The sequence below is a fragment of the Arvicola amphibius genome, chromosome 8, assembly GCF_903992535.2.
Source record: "Arvicola amphibius chromosome 8, mArvAmp1.2, whole genome shotgun sequence".
NCBI classification, from domain to species: Eukaryota; Metazoa; Chordata; class Mammalia; order Rodentia; family Cricetidae; genus Arvicola; species Arvicola amphibius.
The window spans coordinates 69,330,086-69,344,894 of NC_052054.1; positions in this window are offsets into that span (position 1 = coordinate 69,330,086).

A 14,809-nucleotide genomic window follows, 5' to 3' on the forward strand; every position below is an offset into this window, starting at 1 on the left:
AAGTAGTGAGACTCTGCCTCAAAAATAAACAAATAAATTTAAAAAAAACAATGGCAAAACTTCAAAACAAATAAAAACAACCCAGCCAGGGACTCCTTTAAATCCCAGTACTTAGGGAGGCAGAGACAGGTAGATCTCTGTGAGTTCAAGGCCAGCCTGGTCTACAAGAGCTAGCTCCAGGACAGGCTCCAAAACTACAGAGAAACTCTGTCTCGAAAAACCAAAAATAATAATAATCATCATCATCATCCCAGCACTTAGGGAGGCAGAAGCAGGTGGATCTCTATGAGTTTGAGGCCAGCATGATATACAAAAGCTAGTTCTAGAACAGGCTCCAAAGCTACAGAGAAACCTGGTCTCAGAAAACAAAACTGGAACAACTCGCAGCACAAAGGTTTTAGCCCTGAGGGAAGAGACCTGAATACCAGACAGACAGGGTTGAGAATGGAAATGTAGGGTGGGTTAAAAAGGAGGACCTAGCTATAAATAGCCTCAAGAAAACTTTTGTTGAGTTTCTTTCAAGACCTTATCACAGTTGTGGAGGCATTTTTGAAAAAAAAAAATGTATTGGGTAGTGGTGGTGCACACCTTTAGTTCCAGCAACCAGAAGGCCCATGCCTTTAATCCCAGAACTCGGGAGGCAGAGGCAGACAGATCTCTGTGAGTTCTAGGCCAGCCTGGTCTACAGAGGAGAGCGAGATCCAGGGAAGCCAGGACTCCCTATCTCACAAAACAACAACAAAAGAATAGATGCATCTATTTGAAGACAGTTTCTTAAATTACATTTATATTCTCTGTGTATACATGTGTGTGTGTATGTACAGGTCTACAGGACAGCTTACTAGGGATAGTTCTCTCTCTTCACCGTGACGTCACCAAGTGAGAGGAGCTTAGGCCTGGCGGCTAGTGAGTGCCTTTACAGGCTGAGCCAGCTCTCTGGCCCTGAACACAGCTTAATCAGACTACATGGCCTGCAAATAGTTTTAAAATTGTAGGCCCTGGAAGGGAGGGAAGAAGCAGACAGTATGGATCAGTCACTTAAGGGAAGAGACTTCGAGGTCACAGAGACCAGATCTTCAAAAATATTAATAAAAAATAAAAGGGATGGAGGCTTACAGGTAGATATTCCTCCTTTGGGCCCTGCTAGTTAGGGGTGTTGCTAGATGGGCTACTGCTAATTAGCATCTTTTGTTTTGCTTTGTTATTTATTTATTTATTTGGTTTTTTGAGACAGGGTTTCTCTGTGTTGCTTTGGAGCCTGTCCTGGAACTTGCTCTTGTAGACCAGGCTGGTCTTGAACTCACAAAGATCCACCTGCCTCTGCCTCCCAGTGCTGGAATTAAAGGCGTGCACCACCACCGCCCAGCTTTGTTTTGTTTTTCGTCTTGAAAAAGGGTTTCTCGCCGGGCGGTGGTGGCACACGCCTTTAATCCTAGCACTCGGGAGGCAGAGGCAGGCGGATCTCTGTGAGTTCGAGACCAGCCTGGTCTACAAGAGCTAGTTCCAGGACAGGCTCCAAAGCTACAGAGAAACCCTGTCTCGAAAAATCAAAAAAAAAAAAAAAAAAAAAAAAAAAAAAAGAAAAGAAAAGAAAAGAAAAGAAAAAGGGTTTCTCTGTAGCTTTGGAGCTTGCCCTGGAACTCACTAGTAGACCAGCCTGGCCTCAAACCCGGTAGATAGAATCTTAACCTCCTCTTTTCCATCAAGTCCGGTCCTCATTTAGTGTCTCCCACTGTGATAGCAACTATTCAGGAGCAAAATCCAAAACTCAGGTGCTACTTCCACAAATAAAGCCCCACCCTAATGGGCCTAGACCATCCCCCAAGATCCAGACACCCACGTTGTTCTTTTTGTTTCCATTCCACCCAGGTACTGACACTACACATACCCCCCATGGAATTAGCTTCCTGGCACAGGACAGGATGGAGGCCAGGAAACCCAGGCAAGATAAGGAAGTACAAACAAGTAGGGGCAATTTAGAATGGAGAGGAAATGGGAGCTCCTGAGTTGAGGGAGCCTCTAAGACTGCAGTTTAAGGTGTGGAGACCACAGAAGACCCAAACATGGCTTCAGAAGTCTTAGAAGCTGTTAATAGGTCGTGGCCCTTGCCTCCAAGGTTTACCAGAAAAATAATAGCACCTAGACCAAGATTAAAGACCAACAAAGGGGGGTGGAGAAGAGGAACTGTGCTGGTCGGAGAGAAGGTTTACAGGAGGAGCTTTCATATGTAAAAACATTCCTGTAGCCCTAGGCAAGGGCCGTAATTTAAGGAAGGACCCCTCCTTAATTACCTCTCAAGGCTTCCATTTCACAGCTGGATCTGGGGACGGGAAGGAGGTATGATATTTTCACACACAGTATGTACTGGTCAAGCCTTTGCACCTCGCATCCAAAGGTTGACTTTTCCTCCTGCAAGCCCTAGCCTTGCGAGTCCCCCACTCCACCGCTTACTTGCTCAGTTCAAGTTATCCATAAGTTTAACAAGGAATGTGACCTTACCCCTGCTGTTTTGTCTTTTCTCGGTATCCCCTGAGCCCCCAGTCTCAGCACTGATTTTCTTTTCTTTTCCTTCTTTTTCTTTTTTTTCTCTTTTTTCAATTTTTTTGGGGGTGGGGGGTTCTGGACAGGGTTTCTCCGTGTAGCCTAGCTATCCTGGAATTCACCCTGAAGACCAGGTTGTCCTCAAACTCACAGAGTTCCTCCTGTCTCTGCCTCCCAAATGATGGGATTAAAGTCGTGCACCGCCATGAACCACCCAGCTCTACTCTGATTTTCACTAGTCTAAAATCACTTTGGACTGGTGATTTTGGGCAGTAGTCACACAATATAAAGGCTTGGTAACTACCCTTGAAGTCACCTTCCCTTGTGCTCCTCAAATCCCCAAACTTGAATTTTTTTTTTTTTTAAGTTTTCAAGACAGGATTTCCCTGTGTAGCTCTAACTGTCCTGGAACTCACTTTGTAGACCAGGATGACCTCAAACTCACAGAGATCCTCCTGCCTCTGCCTTCCAAGTGCTGGGCCACATACCCGTCAAGAATTTTTTTTTAAAGATTTATTTATTTATTATGTATACAACATTCTGCCTCCATGTATGCCTGCTCGCCAAGGAGGGCGCTAGATCTCAGTACAGATGGTTGTGAGCCACCATGTGGTTGCTGGGAATTGAACTCAGGACCTCTGGAAGAGCAGCCAGTGCTCTGAACCACTGAGCCATCTCTCCAGACCAAGAATTTCTTTTTAATTAAAAATTTTTCATATCTATGAGTTTTTGCCTGCATGTATATCTGTGCACCACAAGCATGCTTGGTGACCTCTGGAGGCCAGAAAAGAGCTTGGGGTCCTTTGGAACTGGAGTTACAGATATAGCAAGCCACCATGTGGGTGCTGGGAAAGAAGGCTCGCTGGTCCTCTGGAAGAATAGCCAGTATTCTTACCCACTGAGCCATCTCTCCAGAAATTAAGGAACTTAGTTTATGTGGTGCTAGGTGTTAAATCCAAGGCCTCATGCATTCTAGACAATTATTCATTCTATTACTGAGCCATATCCCCAGTCATGAATCTTTATTTATTTGTTTATTTATTTAATGCTTTTCAAGACAGGATTTGAGTAACCCTGGTTGTCCAGGAACTTTTTCTGTAGACTATGGTTGGCTTCAGACTCAGAGATCCTGCTGCCTCTGCATCCCAAGAGATGGGATTAAAGGTGAGCGCCACCCCTGCCTGACCTAGTCATGAATATTTTTTTGATTATTATTTTTTTTTTTGCATGCTTTGGTATAAAGATGTCAGGTCTCCTGGAACTGATGTTACAGACAGGAGCTGCCATGTGGTTGCTGGAAATTGAACCTGGGTCCTCTAGAAGAGCAGACAGTGCTCATAACAGATGAGCCATCTCTCTAGACTTAGTCTTAAATATTTTTAAAAATAATTTTTAGCCAGTGGTGGCTCACTCCTTTAATCCCAGCACTCAGGAGACAGAGGCAGACAAATCTCCGTGAGTTTGAGGCCAGTCTGGTCTACAGAGTGAGTTTCAGGACAGGCACCAAAGCAACACAGAGAAACCCTGTCTTAAAAAACCAAAAAATAAAATAATAAATAAATAAATAAATAAATAAAAAAAATGCTTTTCACCAGGGCTGGAGAAATGGCCTCTTCTGGCTTCCTTGGATATTTAACATGCAAGTGGTGCACAGAAATACATGTGGCAAAAACTCCTAACATATAAAATAAACATTTGTATATATACATATATAAATATGTTTGCACACACACGCGCACACACACACACATATACTTTTGACCACATTTGTGTGTAATGGACCACACATGCAACTGAGCACCTGTGAAGGTAAAAGGACATTTTTTTTTTTTTTTTTTTTTTTTTTTTTTTGGTTTTTTCGAGACAGGGTTTCTCTGTGGCTTTGGAGCCTGTCCTGGAACTAGCTCTTGTAGACCAGGCTGGTCTCGAACTCACAGAGATCCGCCTGCCTCTGCCTCCCGAGTGCTGGGATGTAAAAGGACATTTTTAAGGAGCTGGTTCTTTATCTACTATGTGTGGATTCTGGGACTCAATTCAGGTCATCAAATTTAGCAACAGGGTGCCTTTAATCACTTAGATGACTTTTTTTTTTTTTTTTTTTTTTTTTTTTTTTTTTTTTTTTTGGTTTTTCGAGACAGGGTTTTTCTGTGGCTTTGGAGCCTGTCCTGGAACTAGTTCTTGTAGACCAGGCTGGTCTCGAACTCACAGAGATCCGCCTGCCCCTGCCTCCCGAGTGCTGGGATTAAAGGCGTGCGCCACCATCGCCCGGCCTGTCTTTTTTTTTTTTTTTTTTTTAAGACAAGTAAAACGTTTCTGCACCCTGATAAGCTTCTCCGCCGTCGTAGCAATACAAATTAGACTAAATCAAACCTCATTAGAAAAAGCCCTGGTTTAATGGATAGAACACTCCCAGATGACTTTCCAGTCCCCTTGAGAAGAGACAGGAAAGAAAGACTGAAAAACCACACGGCTGTTTTCTGGGGGTTTAAGTACCCTGTGGGAGTGGTCTCGAGCATCTCTGGGGGTGGAGTCATTACTTGGTGGGCTTTCTGAGATGCAGCTGGGTTGGGGAGAGAGATGGGGACGTGGCATGGGATGGCGTTTCCACCAGAACAAGGACTCAGGTACACAGGCTGGCCTCAAACTTGCAGAGATCTGACTGCCTCTGCCTTCCCAGTGCTAGGATTAAAGATGTGCATCACCACATCAAGTTTGCTCTGTTTCTGGTTTTGTTTTTTTCTTTTCTTTCTAAGACAGGGTTACTCTGTGTTACAGTTACAGTTCAGACTGTCATCTGTCCTAGAACTCACTTTGTAGACCAGGCTGGCCTCAAACTCACAGGGATCCACCAGCAGATACCTCCAGAGTGCTGGGATTAAAGGCATGCGCCATCACCACCTGGCTTTGTCCAGCTTTTTGAAACGGGATGTAATGTATCCCAGGCTGCTCTGCAGCTGGCTATGTTAGGGAGGCTAGCCTTGAACTCGTGATCCTCTCTCCTCCTGCTCCCGAAAGTTGAGATTACAGATGCACGGCACTGTGCCTGCCTGCATTGTCTTGTTCTTTGCTTGCTTTAGATTGTGTCTCTCTGTGTAGTTTTGTCTGTCCAGTAACTTGTTATTTAGACCAGGATGGTCTTGAATTCACAGAGATCTGCCTGCCTCTGGGATTCAAGGTGTGTGCCACTATTTCTGATAAACTTGCAATGTTTTTAGTGAATTCATAGTCACCACAGTCCAGCTTTGGAGCTGTTCCTTCCAACTGGAAACCTCCTTGGTGTAGTCTGTATCTGTTTCAATCTGCCTGAAGCCCCAAAGACACTGATTTGGCAGCAGGCTACAAAGACTTATGGCCTCCTCTATGAGGACTCTTGGAGGATGGTAAATCCTGACTGATTTATGTAGGATATTCACCCTTTGGTAGGTGTACTGACCCGTGGCTCTTCTCTGCCTCTCTCCTTGCCTGCCTGCCCCCTCTCTCTCGACAGGGCTTCTTTGTGTAACAGTCCTAACTGTCCTGAAACTAGCTCTGTAGACCAGGCTAGCCTTGAACTCACAGAGATCATTTGCCTGCCTCTGCCTCCTTTGTTCTGGGATTAAAGGCATGTGCCACCACTGCCTTTAAATCCCTTGCATCCAATATGTGCCCTAGTGTAGGCAGTTGCCAGCTTGACTGTCCTCTGCACACTGACACTACATACCCCTGGGCATCTCCTTGAGTAAACATAAACAGATAATCCTTGTTGCTCAGGGATTTCATTGCAAGCTAAAAGATGCTGTTTTTCCCATTCTAACATCTGATGGTCAGGCAGTGTTCTGTGTGCAAGCTGTAGTGCCGTGTGTCTCTGAGATTCTGTTCCCTCAGGGAAGGCAAGATTGGTGCCAAATTCTCTGAGTGCGTTTGACTTCAATTTAGCAAGTACCATGTGGTGACAAAAGGAGTAATTTTTCTGGCTCACTTCATTTTATCATTTATTTTAAAGTTTTAGTTCTAGGAACCCAACTCCACCACCCCAACCCTCCGCCACTTCCCAAGGTCTCACTCTAACCCAGGCTACTACATACTCTGTAGCTCAAGCTAACTTGAACTTGGGAGTGATCCTCCTACTTCAGTCCCCACTGCCCCAAGGGCTAATGACTGCTCCTCTGGTTTTTGTTTGTTTTTGGATAGGGTCCAGATTGGCCTCCAGTTGAGGATGAGCTTGAGCTACTGATCCTTCTGCCTCAACCTCCTAAGTTTCTTCTTTGGAGCTCATACCTCACTACGTAGCTGAGAATTGTCTGGAATTTAATGTGTAGCCCACATTAACCTCAAACTCAAGGTTTGTGAGTGCTGGCATTACAAGTGTATGTTTCTGTATCCGGTTCCTCCAACACTGGACGTAGAACCCTGGGTTTCCTCGCGCTACTCAGGCGCTCTAATTTAGCTTTCTCTCTGGTTTCCTTATTTAGAGTGTGGATAGGGAACCGTGGCTTCATTGCGTCAGTTGGTGAATTGAGTGGTTGTGCTGCCTAGTTTTCATGCCAATTTTACAGAGGCTGAGGTCATTTGGGAAGAGGAGACCTCAACTGAGAAACTGTCCCCACCAGACTGGCCTGTAGGAAAACCTTGTTTTCTATAATGTAGCTCTGGTTGTCCTGGAACTCACTTTGTAGACCAGGCTGGCCTCAAACCCAGGGAAATCTTGCCTGCCTCTGCTTGGGGAGTGTTGGGATTAAAGGTGTGGACCCCCACACCCAGCCCATTGGGCATTTGTGACATTATTGAATGAGAGAAAGAGCACGGGGGAGTGGCTCTCTTCCTAGGTTGGTAGGTGGTACTGGGGTGTATAAAAAACTGCATGCCTTTAATTCTTTAATTCCAGCACTCAGGAGGCAGGCAGATCTCTGAGTCGGAAGCCAGCCTGGTCTACAGAGAGAGTTCCAAGGATTGGGAGAGCCAAGGCTGCACAGAGAAACCCTGTCTTGAAAAACAAAACAAACAAGCAAAGTAAATAAGCAAAAGAAGAGAAAGAAAGCTGAGCAAGCCATGGGGATACAGAACATCACTCTTCTGTGGCCAGCTTTAATCTTTAATTGGACTGGGACTACAAAAAGACAATTTGCATTATGTGTCTGTAGAGAACAGGAGAAACAAACATTGGGAAGATTTATAAAATTTTATTCTGTTGGAAATGACATACCAATAGGTCAATTTGCTCTTTTCCTTGGGACATTTTTTTTTCTGGATAATTTGTGCTTTTTCTTCAGATGTCTCATTTGTCCAGTGGTCTTCAGATCCCTTAGCTGGATACCTTTATTCTCCTGAAAAGACAGAAACAAAACCTTTTCACAACCCTAATTTTTGGGAGATTCTCTTTGGACAAGTTATATCTGATCAAGTGAAAAGCAGTTTAGTTTTATAGGTTAGTTTAGATTAAACGGCCACGCTGTTTGATGAACTATTATCTCTTCTAATTAAGAGGTGTCTTTTGTTCAAATCGAATCTTTATCAGTTTTGATGGTATCTGTAGCTTTTTTTCTCCTGTGGAAACAAAAGCAAAACCCTTTCCCCAATGTAACATATGTCCCAGTTTCCATTCTGAGGTCAGTACATTTTTTAAAATATTGATTTCATCCCATAGTTTTTTCTACTATCCAATGTCTCCCCACAGCTGTTGTTTCTCTCACTAGTATTTAAAAAACTCAAAGATAATAAAGCACTATGTAATCTATTTCTGGGAGTTTTTATCATTCCTTTCTGTTTATTTAACATATCCTTTAGAGTTTGATTTTATCTTTCTATAACTGTCTGCCATGTAAGATTGTGTGGAATACCTGTAACATGCTTTATATCATAGAAAACAAAAAACTGTTTCATTTTCTTAGAGACATGTGCTGGAGCATTGTCTGTCTTTATTTGTACATGTATACCCATGACAGCCATAACTTGTAGTAAATGTGTGATTACCAAATCAGCCTTTTGCAAACTCAAAGCAGTTGCCCATTGAAAACTTGAATAGGTATTAGTGGTGTGGTGTATATATTTTAATTTTCTAAATTCTACAAAATGGAACACATCCATCTGCCAGATTCCATTCCTTTGAGTAACCTTTGGGTTACTTTCTGCAGGCAGTGATGGTTGGTTTTATAAAGAACAAGTAGGGCATTTCCTATAATTTCCTTGGCTTGTTGCCACGTGGTGGAAAAGTCTTTTTTTTTTTTTTTAATATTTATTTATTTATTTTTTTAAACCTTTGCTATTGACATGATGTTTCTTATGAAATTCTGAGACCTCTGCATTCATACCTGGCTTGATTTCCTGGCATGATTTCTTTGGTTGATGGACTATGAGCTGTAAAATGAAATAAATGCTTTCCTCCTTAAGTTAATTTTGATCATGGTGTTTTGTCACAGCAATAGAAACCTTAACTAAGATAGTGATCAAACTTCTTTCTGCGGATTTTTTTTTTTTTGGCTTTTCTTCTTTCTTTTGGTTTTTTTGAGATAGGGTTTCCATGTGTAACAGTCATAGCTGTTGTGGAACTAGCTCTTGTAAAACCATACGGGCCTCGATCTCACAGAGAACTGCCTGCCTCTGCCTCCCAAATGTTTGGATTAAAGACGTGAGCCACCACTGCCTGGCTCTGTGGATATTGTATTTTTTATAATTATATGTATAGCATGGATGTTGTATGTGTGTATGTACTACAGTGTTCACACGGAGGTCAGAGAACAACCTTATGTATAGCATGGATGTTGTATGTGTGTATGTACTACAGTGTTCACACGGAGGTCAGAGAACAACCTTATGGAACCATTTTCCTCCTTTCGCTTTTTTTGTTTTTGTTTGTTTTTTTCGAGACAGGGTTTCTCTGTGGCTTTAGAGCCTGTCCTGGAACTAGCTCTTGTAGACAAGGCTGGCCTCAAACTCAGAGATCCGCCTGCCTCTGTCTCCCGAGTGCTGGGATTAAAGGCATGCGCCACCACCGCCTGGCCCTCCTTTTGCTTTTTGAGTGGGCTCCAATAATTGCTGTTAGGTTTGCTGACCGGAGGCTTTTACCCTCTCACCAATCTCATGGTCAAGCTTCTGTGAATTCTTTTGCTTTCTTTCTCTCTCTCTGGCTCTTTGGTTTTTTTTTTGAGACAGGGTTTTTCTGTAGCCCTGGTTATCCTGGAAGTTACTCTGTAGACCAGAGTGACACTCACAGAGATCTGCCAGCCACTGCCTCCTGAGTGCTGGAATTAAAGGCATGTGCCACCATGCCTTGTACCTTTTTGTTTTGTTTTGTTTTGTTTTGAGACAAGACCTCTTTTTGTAGCTCGACTATTTTTGAATTTGCTTTGTCAAGCAGGTTGGCCTTGAATTTACAGAGAGTTGCCTGCCTCTGCCTCCCTAGTGCTGGGAATCTGCCAACACACCTGGCTGCTTTGATTTTATTTATTCATTTATATTTATATTTATAATATACAGTCTGGACTGTATTTAGATCAGAATGATCTCACACTCAAAGAGATCTGCCTTCCTCTGCTTCCCAAGTGCTGGTATTAAAGATTTTTTTTTCTTCAAGACAGAGTTTCTTTGTAGCTTTGGAGCCTGTCCTGGAACTAGCCTTGTAGACTATGCTGGCCTCGAACTCACAGAGATCCGCCTGCCTCTGCCTCCCAAGTGCTGGGATTAAAGGCATGTGCCACCACCTCCCAGCTACAACATTAAAGATTTTTAAAAAATTTTAGTTTATGTGTATGGGTGTTTTGCCTGTCTGTATGTGTATGGGTACCACATGTGTGCTTGGTGACTGAAAGACAGAAGAGGCCATCAGATCCCCTGGAATTATGGAGTTATGGATGGCTGTTTGGCACCATGTGGGTGCTGGGATCAAACCTTGCTCTCTGCAAAAACAACAAATGCTCTTAAACTCTAAGCCATCTCTCCAACATCCTACCCCGCACCTACCTTGAGACAAGGTCTCAGTAAGCAACCTTAGCTGACCTGTACTATATTTAGACCAAACTGATCTCACACTCCAATAGATCTGCCTTCTTCTGCTTCCCAAGTATTGAGATTAAAAGTGAGAGATCTGCCTTTCTGTCATTCTATCCATCCATTCATCACACACACACACACACACACACACACACACACACACACACACACACACAATCATATATACTTTGGTTTTCGAGACAGGATTTCTCTGTGTAATAGCCCTAGCTGTCCTGAACTCACTCTGTCGACCAGGCTGGCCTCTAACTCACAGAGATCTGCTTGAGCCTCTTGAGTGCTGGGACTAAAGGTGTATGCTACCACTGGCCAGCATATATATATATATATATATATATATATATATATATATATATATGAAAATTTAACTTAAGAAAAGCCAAGTGTGGTGGTATACTTTAGTTCCAACACTCCAGAAGCCGGTGAATCTCTCTGATTTGCCAGCCTGGTATACACACAGAAACCTTGTTTCAAAAAACCAAAAAGAAAAAAAAAAGAAAGAAAGAAAACAGAACTACAGGTATTAAATACCAAAAAAGTAATATTTATTTATTTATTTATTTTTGAGGCAGTGTTTCTCTGTAGTTTTGGAGTCTATCTTGGAACTTACTCTGTAGACCAGGCTGGCCTGAAAGTCACAGAGATTCACCTGTCTCTGCCTCCCGAGTGCTGGGATTAAAGGTGTGCACCGCCACCACTTGGCTATTTTTTTATAATTTATATAAATAATTTATTTCATTTAGCAACCTAGGAAGCATTTGGCCATGGCCTTTTGCAGTCAGTGTCGCTGGAACGTGAAAGGTGTGACTGGTCTGAGTTCAGTGTCGCCGGGTCCTGAGTGGTGTGACTGGTCCTGTAGTTGAAGTGCATGCTTGCCTTTGCTAGGGATTGCTCTCTGACATCATTGGTTTCCTTCCCAGCAAACTGGCCTGGTGTGTGAGCATGGCTTCTTTTTTAAAAATATTTATTTATGGATATAAGTGCTCTATTTACATGTATGCTAGCATGACAGAAGAGGGCATCAGATAGAAGAGGGCCTCAGATCCCATTACAGATGGTTGTGAGCCACCATGTGGGTGCTGGGAATTGAACTCCAAAGGAATAGGCGGTGTTCTTAACCACTGAGCCATTTCTCTAGTCCGAGCATGGCTTCTGATATACCTGATTTAATGAGTATTCTCCTTATAATACAGTCAAGACTATCAAAGGCTAATTTGATTTATATGGCACTGACTTTCATAGCCATCGTAGATTTTCTTATTTCCATCCATCGCGTTTGAATTTTGAGGTGGGTTTGTTACCTACTTCTGTCCAAATGAATGCATAAGGTTCCTCATCCTATGCCCCTTAAAAAAAATTAAGCAAGGTTCCATTGTGGGACAGAAAGGCAGCATGGTACAATCCATGCTGTTGTTCATACATCCTAAGCCTGTGGATCTGATGAGCAGTTGCTGGCATGAGTAATCCTGAAGGCTTTGGTGTCCTTCTTTCTGTCCAGGTGTCTGTCTGATTTCAGTATTCTTTTCTTTCTTTCTTCTTCTTCTTTTTTTTTTTCCATACAGGGTTTCTCTGTGTATCCCTGGCTGTCCTGGAACTCACTCTGTAAACCAGGCTGGCCTCGAACTCACAGAGATCTGCCTTCTTCTGCCTCCTGAGTGCTGGGATTAAAGGCATGTGCCAACACCGCCCGGTTATTCGAGTTTATCTGATGGGTCCTATATACATACATTGACTTTTTTTGTATTTATTACTTTTTGTTTTATTTATGTATTTGGATTTTTTCTTTTTAAATAATTTTATGTGTAGAAGTGTTTTGTCTTCATGTGTGTATTTGTGCCACATTTGTGCTTGGTGCTAGAGGGAAGTCAGAAGAGGGCATTAGATCCTGTGGAACTGGAGTTACAGATGGTTGTGAGCCTCCATGTGGGTCCTGGGTACTGGACCTCTGGTGCTCAGCAAGAGCTGCAAGAGGTCTTAATCCTTTTGTTTTGAGGCAAAGCCTCATTCTGTAAAGGAGGCTGACTGGAACTCACTAGTAACCCACGTTGACTTCAGATTTACTGTATAAACCTGCTTCAATTAACAGTGTGTAACTTTTACTTTTTTGGTTGTTGCGGCAGAGTAGTATGTATCCCAACTTGACTTTACCTGCAGAGTACAGGCTGTCCTTGAACTCCTCCTGTTCTGTCTGCTTCTCCTATGCTGGGAGCACTGGCACCTGTCAATGCACTGGGCTCCAACCTGTGTCTGCCCTGCCTGTGGGTTTTAGCACCTATTTCTAGTTACAGGGTTCTTCACTGTTTGGGGACAGTGTCTAATAGTTACTTCTGTGCTTTCTACCAATTAACTATTTAAAATATTTAGATTGCAGCGGGTGTGGTCGTGCAGGCCTTTAATGCCTGCACTCAGGAGGCAGGAGAATCTCTTTATATTCAAGGCCAGCCTGGGCTACAGAGCGAATTTCAGGTCACTAAGGACTGTTACACTGGGAAACCCTGTCTTGGAAAAAGAAAAGAAAAAAAGAATTCCAATTGCTTTTGTTATTGTTGGTGTGTATGTGTGTGTATGGTAAATATGAGCATGTGTGCGCACAAATTGCATCTCATAGTGAGGAAGTTGGTTCTTTCCTTCCACTCTGTGGGACTTAGTGATTAAATTCATGTGGTCAGACTTGGTGGCAAGTGTGTCTGTTTGCTGGGCCATCTCCTGGCCTCTGTCACCATTCTCCCCCATCCCTACCCCTGGTTCTAAACACTGGTGATGCAACCTAAGGCTTGGCACAGGATAGGCAGGTAAGTGTTCTGCCACTCATTAAAACCCCCAGTTTTAGCCGGGCATTGATGGCGCGGGAAGCAGAGGCATGTGGATCTCTGTGAGTTCGAGGCCAGCCTTGTCTACAAGAGCTAGTTCCAGAACAAGTTCCAAAGTTACAGAGAAACCCTGTCTCGAAAAACCAAGAAACAAAGAAAAGAAACCCAAACAAACAAACAAACAACAACAACAAAAAACAAAAGCAAAAACCAGTTTTGAACTTTTTGTCTGGTACCCTAATGTCTGCTCCAGGGGTCTAGTTAGACTTGGTTCACAGGCTCCCTATTTTGGTGATTCTGGAGAACAGCTATGGTTGGAGCTGTGAAATACTCCGCAAATATTTCTACGCTTGCTTCTCCATCTTCCAGATAAAGCCCTTATTTTCAGAGGTAGGAAGTGAGAGTCCAGCGTCTGGGTCTGGTGGGGGCGTGGCTCGCCGAATGGTGAACGCTGAACTGCGGAGGAACAAAGGCTGGGGCGGGGACAAAGCCCTGGGCCCCCAGCCCGACTGGGAACAAAGGCCACACCCGGGGCAGTGGCGGGACACTCCTCGCCTCTTCGCTTCCACGTGGGGAGCACCTGGTCCCGCGCGAAGATGCGGCCTCCAGCTGTTGCGACCCCTGGAGCTGCTAGAGTGGTAGTCCACGGTAGTCCAGCCCCAGACTAGAGCCCGAGGGTCCTCATGGCACTGCCAGGCAGCAGAGGCGTTCACCCTCATTAGGGAGTGGAATAGGAAGGGGGACAGATTGCCCTTTTTATGCTAATCCTGTTTCTGAGATTCTAGCCACGCTTGATCTTGCTATCCTCTTCCTCAGAATAGATTCTTTATCATAGATCCTGTTCCTCTCCTCAGGCAGGAGAGGTCCTGTTCATTGCAGGTCCTGTTATAAGATTCACCAATCTGATTCAGCTTTTATTCCTCTGCATTAAACGTTCAGTTCGCTCACCTCCCCAAAAAAACGCCATCAAAATCAGGCTAGCAGATGGCTAACACAAGAAGGGGCTATCGAGGGACAGGGCAGAGTTTTACAGAGTGGCTTCTCAATAGCTCTCTGGGATCTACGGTTTGAAACCTTGGGCAACTTTCTGCTTCCCGAGTTTAACAATAAAAAAGTTTGGGTTAAGACCGCCTCCGCGTTCCGGCGGGAACTTCCTTCCTGCTAAAGACCCCGCGCCCCCTCCACCTGGGCTCAGTCTCTTTGCTCCGCCGGGGCCCCGCCCCCCTATTGTCCCGCCTCTCTTCCCCGACTATAGGCCAGGTTGAGGCTGCAGACGTCGCCACGCCTGCTGAGGAGGCGGGGCCTAAGGTGCAGCTTTGCACGACTCGCACGCTGGAGCACACTGGGGTCAGCATTGGTGCACCGTGTCTGGGTCCGGGAGTCGTCGCGCACGCACTCTGCCGGTGAATCCCGTACCCGCCACTCGCTAAACAGGCCCTGGAAGACCGGCCGCGAGTGGAAGGGAGGGTACTGGC